This window comes from Hemiscyllium ocellatum, chromosome 46, assembly GCF_020745735.1.
Source record: "Hemiscyllium ocellatum isolate sHemOce1 chromosome 46, sHemOce1.pat.X.cur, whole genome shotgun sequence".
NCBI classification, from domain to species: domain Eukaryota; kingdom Metazoa; phylum Chordata; class Chondrichthyes; order Orectolobiformes; family Hemiscylliidae; genus Hemiscyllium; species Hemiscyllium ocellatum.
Genome location: NC_083446.1, coordinates 7,210,996 through 7,218,838, shown reverse-complemented (window position 1 = coordinate 7,218,838; position 7,843 = coordinate 7,210,996). Strand labels below are relative to the sequence as shown.

Sequence of the window (7,843 nt, the reverse complement as noted above, 5' to 3'; positions counted from 1 at the left end):
TGACGGGAATGAGCAGGCGCAGTCGGCGGGTTACGCGCGCTGCTGCCGGCCGGCCTCCCCACAGACGGGAATGAGCAGGCGCAGTCGGCAAGATACGCGCGCGGGTGGCGGCTGACCACCGCGAACTGGCGGGAATGAGCAGGCGCAGTCGGCGGGAGACGGGAGCGGCTGCCGGCCGGCCGGCCTCCGCACAGCAAATTGACGGGTATGAGCAGGCGCAGTTGACTGAATGCGCGCGCGCGACTTGCCTGCCGGCCACCCCATCGTGTATTGACGGGAATGAGCAGGCGCAGTCGGAGGGATACACGCGCGGATGACGGGTGGGGTGAGCAGGCGCAGTCAATCCGGGGTGTGGGGACGGGGGAAAAAAAGAGGCGCAGCCGGCTGGCGCGCAGGCGCGGCAGGTCTCCCCTTAACGGATTTGAAGGGTCCGCCGCTGAGCCTCTCCACTCCGAGTGATATTCAAAGCGAGAGGCGCTAAACGGTCTGGCGGTCGCGCGGCAATGTAACCAGGAAGGATGAAATGGGAGGTGAGAGTGGGGTTCGCCGGCGGAGTTTGTTTTCCAGTTGACGGGGAGTTTGGAGAGAGACGAGGGGGTTTGACAGAATGTTCCATTGGGGGAGAGCTCGGGGGTGGTGTCTCGGGATGGAACCACCTTGACACCCCCCCCATCACAAACACACAATGGTCTCGGCTGACCCATCCTGTGCAAGAAGGTGGTCCCTGCCAAACCACCCAGAGTGAGATATGGGGTGGGGGAATCTAGGCAGGGGCCAATCATCAATGGGGAATGGAGGGGAATCCTCAGGTCACACTTATCAAGGGGGTAGGGGCTTCCTCAGGACTGGGTTATCAGGGGGTAGGGGCTTCCTCAGGACTGGGCTATCAGGGGGTAGGGGCTTCCTCAGGACTGGGTTATCAGGGGGTAGGGGCTTCCTCAGGACTGGGTTATCAGGGGGTAGGGGCTTCCTCAGGACTGGGTTATCAGGGGGTAGGGGCTTCCTCAGGACTGGGTTATCAGGGGGTAGGGGCTTCCTCAGGACTGGGTTATCAGGGGGTAGGGGATTCCTCAGGACTGGGTAATCAGTGGGTAGGGGATTCCTCAGGACTGGGCTATCGGGGGGTGGGGGATTCCTCAGGACTGGGCTATCAGGGGGGTAGGGGATTCCTCAGGACTGGGTTATCAGGGAGGTAGGGGATTCCTCAGGACTGGGTTATCAGGGGGTAAGGGGATTCCTCAGGACTGGGTAATCAGTGGGTAGGGGATTCCTCAGGACTGGGTTATCAGGGGGGTAGGGGATTCCTCAGGACTGGGTTATCAGGGGGGTAGGGGATTCCTCAGGACTGGGTAATCATGGGGTAGGGGCTTCCTCAGGACTGGGTTATCAGGGGGTAGGGGCTTCCTCAGGACTGGGTTATCAGGGGGTAGGGGCTTCCTCAGGACTGGGTTATCAGGGGGTAGGGGATTCCTCAGGACTGGGTTATCAGGGGGGTAGGGGATTCCTCAGGACTGGGTAATCAGTGGGTAGGGGATTCCTCAGGACTGGGCTATCGGGGGGTGGGGGCTTCCTCAGGACTGGGCTATCAGGGGGGTAGGGGATTCCTCAGGACTGGGTTATCAGGGGGGTAGGGGATTCCTCAGGACTGGGTTATCAGGGGGGTAGGGGATTCCTCAGGACTGGGTAATCATGGGGTAAGGGGCTTCCTCAGGACTGGGTAATCATGGGGTAAGGGGATTCCTCAGGACTGGGTAATCATGGGGTAAGGGGATTCCTCAGGACTGGGTAATCAGTGGGTAGGGGATTCCTCAGGACTGGGCTATCGGGGGGTGGGGGATTCCTCAGGACTGGGCTATCGGGGGGTGGGGGATTCCTCAGGACTGGGCTATCGGGGGGTGGGGGATTCCTCAGGACTGGGCTATCGGGGGGTGGGGGATTCCTCAGGACTGGGCTATCGGGGGGTGGGGGATTCCTCAGGACTGGGCTATCGGGGGGTGGGGGATTCCTCAGGACTGGGCTATCGGGGGGTGGGGGATTCCTCAGGACTGGGCTATCGGGGGGTGGGGGATTCCTCAGGACTGGGCTATCGGGGGGTAGGGGATTCCTCAGGACTGGGCTATCGGGGGGTGGGGGATTCCTCAGGACTGGGCTATCGGGGGGTGGGGGATTCCTCAGGACTGGGCTATCGGGGGGTGGGGGATTCCTCAGGACTGGGCTATCGGGGGGTAGGGGATTCCTCAGGACTGGGCTATCGGGAGGTGGGGGCTTCCTCAGGACTGGGCTATCGGGAGGTGGGGGCTTCCTCAGGACTGGGCTATCGGGAGGTGGGGGCTTCCTCAGGACTGGGCTATCGGGAGGTGGGGGCTTCCTCAGGACTGGGCTATCGGGAGGTGGGGGCTTCCTCAGGACTGGGCTATCGGGAGGTGGGGGCTTCCTCAGGACTGGGTTATCAAGGGGTGGGGGCTTCCTCAGGACTGGGCTATCGGGGTGGGGGTGTGGGGTAGGGGCTTCCTCAGGACTGGGTTATAGGGAGGTAGTGGTTTCCTCAGGACTGGGTAATCGGGGGGCTAGGGGTTTCCTCAGGACTGGGTAATCGGGGGGACTAGGGGTTTCCTCAGGACTGGGCTATCGGGGGGGGGGGGGGGGGGTGTAGGGGCTTCCTCAGGACTGGGTTATAGGGAGGTAGGGGATTCCTCAGGACTGGGCTATCAGGGGGGTAGGGGATTCCTCAGGACTGGGCTATCAGCGGGGTAGGGGATTCCTCAGGACTGGGTTATCAAGGGGTGGGGGCTTCCTCAGGACTGGGTTATAGGGAGGTAGTGGTTTCCTCAGGACTGGGTAATCGGGGGGGTTGGGGATTCCTCAGGACTGGGTTATCAGGGGGGTAGGGGATTCCTCAGGACTGGGTTATCAGGGGGGTAGGGGATTCCTCAGGACTGGGTAATCAGTGGGTAGGGGATTCCTCAGGACTGGGTTATCAGGGGGGCAGGGGATTCCTCAGGACTGGGTAATCATGGGGTAAGGGGCTTCCTCAGGACTGGGTTATCAGGGGGGTAGGGGATTCCTCAGGACTGGGTAATCATGGGGTAAGGGGCTTCCTCAGGACTGGGTAATCAGTGGGTAGGGGCTTCCTCAGGACTGGGTAATCAGTGGGTAGGGGATTCCTCAGGACTGGGCTATCGGGGGGTGGGGGCTTCCTCAGGACTGGGCTATCGGGGTGGGGGTGTGGGGTAGGGGCTTCCTCAGGACTGGGTTATCAGGGAGCTAGTGGCTTCCTCAGGACTGGGCTATCGGGGAGCTCGGGGCTTCCTCAGGAATGGGTTATCAGGGAGCTAGGGGCTTCCTCAGGACTGGGCTATCGGGGGGGGGGGTGGGGGCTGCGGGTGTAGGGGCTCCCTCAGGACTGGGTTATCGGGGGGGGTAGGGGCTCCCTCAGGACTGGGTTATCGGGGGGTAGGGGCTTCCTCTGGACTGGGTTGTCAAAGGGGCGAGGGCTTCTGGGATTCTAGGGATGACTGGACATTCTAGTTATAGTCATCTGTTTGTGGTCCAGAACCCCTCAGCCTACAATCCCTGTATCTCTAGGTCACTTATAGTCTTGAGCTGTGAAACCAATTAAAGATCTGACTGACTTTGGGGATGGTTCCAGTGATATTTATCTTCACTGAGTAGGTTTCTCTGTCTGCTGCTTCTTCCCATTAGGTCTACAGAAATCCTTTTATGATAGGACTCAGCAGTTGCAGTGTGGCAGCCTCAGGACCTTGTGTTTGATTTATTCATTGGAAGTGAGTTAGGCCAGTATTTATTGCCTGTCCTTCATTGCTGTTGAAAAGATGGTGATAAACTTGTTGAACTGCTGAAGTCCATGTGTTGTGGACCCACAATGTTGATTGGAAGAAGACTCCAGGACTTGGATCCATCGACCCTGAAGGAATGTCTGATATTATGCTGGTCTGGACTTGGAGGGATTTTGTAGCTGTGAGTGGCCCCTTGTCCTCCTGGGAGATAGAGAAAAATGAACAGGAAACCCCAGGAACCCCATCCAGGAGAAAGATATAAATAGAAGGCAAGAGACAACAGCTTTGCTTCACTTGGAGGTCGCCACTGATGATGTTACCTAGCCAGGTAATGAAACATCTGGATATCAAACCTACAGCTCAGCGAGCAAACCTACACCCTAGAGATTACTGATTTGCAAGGTGCTGCTGAAGAAGCTTTGCTGAGTTAGTGAAGTGTGTCTTGTAGATGGTGCGTGTTTTGGCCATTGTGTATTAATGGTGAGACAGTTCCAGCTGTAGCAGGCTGTTCTGCTCTGAAGGGTGTCAAACATTTTGTGTTGTTGGAGCTGCACCTATCCAGACAAGGGGGGAAATGTTCCCTCACACTCCTGACTTGTGCCTTGGTGGTTTCTTTAATCTCTTCAGCCAGAGGGTGGTAAATCTGTGGAACCCACTGCTGCAGAAGGCTGTGGAAGCCAAGTCATTCAGTGAATGTAAGACAGAAGTAGGTTCTTGATCAAAGGGTGAAGGCAGGAGAACGGGGTTGAGAAATGCATCAGCGATGGTAGAACAGACTCTGGGCTGGAAGGTGTAATTCTACTCCTATGGTCTTATGAGATGAAGGAGAGGCACTGGGAGTCAGGAAGTGAGCTGCTCATTGCAATGTTTTCAATCTCTGTCCTGCTGTTGTGACCATGCAATTCATACGCCTGATCCAGTTCATGTCCTGGTCATCCATGGGATGTTAATTATGGGGGAATTCAGTGGTGTATATGTTTGTTCATTCAGCAATTCTAAACCTGCTAGTGGGGAGAGGCAGTGGTATCGGCTCATAGTTCGGTACATGGCTTTGTTTGTTAGATTAGGATTTTACTTCCGTTTATGAAGGAATGAGATGAGCAGCAGCTAATTTGTTTTAAATGTTTATCCCTGAGGTGACTAAGAGTTTCATGCCACATTTATTTTCAGTTATATCAACCAGTGATTTCTTTTTCCTTGAGATTCATGTTAATGAATGTCTTTATGTTGTTGACGGATTTCTGTCTGCTGTAGCGTGGCTTGGGGTTTTTAATGCTTCCATTCTTGTACAGTGAACAGCAACAGCTCTTGTTACAGAAAGGAATACTCTTTTTGTTAAGGGAGCTATGGTGCAGCTCATGGCTTAAATGCCTGACATTTTCTTCCTGTGAACTTCTCGCAATTTCCAAGACCTCAAACGGATATTCGGCTGAAGTGATATTTATTTTTTTATTCATTCAGCAATCCTGCATTAAATTCCTGCGCTCCAAAGTGTGCATCATTTAGGAGGGAGTTTATGATTTTCGTGGGAAAATGACCAATCTTTGAGAGAGGTTGGCCAGGAAACCTTGGAAACGAGAACACTGTAGCAGAATGTGATCAAAGTGAGTGCTTCCCAACAGAATAATGGTTAGGAGTCAGTCTGAACCTTGCAACCATCTCACTCTTCCCTGTTTGTGTGGTCACAATTTATTGTGAAAGTTTGATTGGAACAGGTTGAAGCAATTCTGCTTCTCTCTCAAATGTTTGTTTGTTCCTCCTGTCCCAATTCTGACATGTTCATTTGAAACAACACGTACGTTATTTAAGGGACAATAAGTAAGTAGAAATAGTTTCGAAGAAGATCTGGTCAGTTCTGATAACATTGTCAATCTCAAGCCATTATCAGAACCAATTCCTTATCTGAAGCTGTACGTGATGAGATCATGCCTTTGTGATCACTTTGACACACTTCTTTTTTTAATCCATTTGACTTTTTGTTTGAGCTTGTCAGTGAGGGAGTGGAATGTTTTGTGTTTCAGTCATGTGGTGTCCATATTGAGAACTCCCAGAGCAGATATGGTGAAACTTTCTAAACTGTCTCCATCAATCACTCCAAGAACAGGTATAGCACGGGATTAGATATAGAGTAAACATGTCCCTACACCTGCCCCATCAAATGTTCCCAGGACAGCAATAGCATTGGGGCTAGATACAAAGTAAAGGTCCCTTTACACTGTCCCTATCAAACATGATTGGGACAGCAAGAGGTTAGATAAAGCTCCCTCTACACTGTCCCCCATCAAACACTCTCCAGGACAGGGACAGCACAGGTTTAGATACAGAGTAAAGCTCCCTCTACACTGTGGCAAGTACTTTGTGTTGCATTTCACTTGCAACAAAATTGATTCCTTGAGTTGAGTTGCTTGGGTTGGGAGCAACCCAGTCTTGACTTAATTATAGTGCATGATGTTATGATGTATGGTGGAACTATGTGAGAGCATTGCACTTGGTGATTATGAAGAAGTGTAAAAACCCTCTCCTCTTATTTAGCAGGTGGAAGAGGAATGTTCTGTACATCTGATTGCCAAAGACTGACAGCGTGCTGGATCAAATTGAGCCATGCCGGGGTAGATGACAAGTACCTTTGAGGGGCTTTGGGCAACTTTCACCCAAGCCGTGCACTCAAGGGGAAGAGGACACCAATCCAGTCCTGTGTTAATGACGGTTTCTCAACGGTGGTGATGGGACCAGCTTATCCGTTGTTAACATTGGTGCAGTCCACCGAAGGAGCAACGTTGTGGCCCTTTCAGTGCGGCCAAGAGTATGGGAAGATTCGAAACTGGAGACCTATTTAAACTGTGAAGAAGGAAGACCATCCAACTTTGCCAAAACGTTCAATATCACTTTGTAATTGACTGGCCGATTCCCAACACAGCATGGCGCCAGCTGACTTGAGGAAGAAAAGCTGGAACTAGTAGGCAGACCTTTTCCATCTTCCAAGTCTTCGAGCTGTTGTCAGTGCTCAGCCTCCTGCTGCACGTCCCTTTGAGAAGGGTGCTGGAAACTCTCAATACTGCTGCTGAGCATTTCAGGTCTACATTCGCCTGTTTGGGAGACTCATCTGTGCACGGTATAAGTAATTGGGAACTCCTTTAAATAGTCAATCGGGTGGATGTTTGATTTTATCGTTTCACTTTTCGCAAAGGTTAAACTGTCTTTTTTTTGTGTTTTTATCCACTGTGTGGGATCTGATTCTTGCCTAGAGTCAAGACAGCACCGACACTGACCGTTTGGTCCATCCAGTCCAGGCTGGACCATATTCTTGCACTAAATTAGTCCCACTTGCCCGTTCCTGGCCCATATCCCTCCGAATATCTCTTATTAATGTCCTTATCTGAATACCTTTTAAACAAGTGTACCCATGTCCACTGCTTTGTCTGGAAGTTCATGCCACACGTGAACCACTCTGAGTGTAAATATGCCCTGCAGTCTTGAATTCCCCCACCATAGGGAAAACACACAGCCCAGAAATGTGAAATCCCATTTTACCTTTCAATTGCAAAATCACCCGAATGTCACCTCTTTGGAAGGCACCTGGGAGAAACCCTGACATGTGTGGTAATTGCCAGTTGAGGTTTCAGCCGTCTGGATCCATTTCAGAGTTCGTGCGTTCCCACAGTGCCAAAGCTGTCCACAAATCTCTCTCCCACCCCCCTCCCCAAACCGTGCCGATTCAGCAGTTTCACTTTGGACAGCTGATGCTGGTTGTGGGATGATATCATACTACCATCTCTTTTTTGCCAAGAGTTTCACTGTATGTGCCCTGGGATGGATCGGGTACCATGGCAGGGTGCCCAAAATAGGGAAAGCACCAGCTGGCTCTTGTTTAAAGGGTGTATTTGCCAATCAGATTAGATTAGATTACTTACAGTGTGGAAACAGGCCCTTTGGCCCAACAAGTCCACACCGACCCGCCGAAGCGCAACCCACCCATACCCCTACATTTACCCCTTACCTAACACTACGGGCAATTTAGCATGTCCAATTCACCTGACCCGCACATC

At 52.4% G+C, this 7,843-nt stretch overlaps 1 protein-coding gene across 3 annotated transcripts in view; it reads left to right on the top strand.

The window, feature by feature from the left end:
- Positions 1–358: 358 nt before the first annotated feature.
- LOC132836356 (integral membrane protein GPR137-like) overlaps positions 359–7,843 on the top strand; it is a 42,366-nt gene continuing 34,881 nt past the window's right edge. The window contains exons 1-2 of one of the 3 annotated variants that reach the window (XM_060855835.1): positions 359–530; positions 6,330–6,909. The gene's annotated coding sequence lies outside the window, so the exon portion shown is untranslated. Of the gene's footprint in view, positions 531–3,799; positions 4,126–5,318; positions 5,402–6,329; positions 6,910–7,843 lie in introns of those variants that run through there. The other 2 variants (XM_060855836.1, XM_060855837.1) reach the window with 2 other exon arrangements.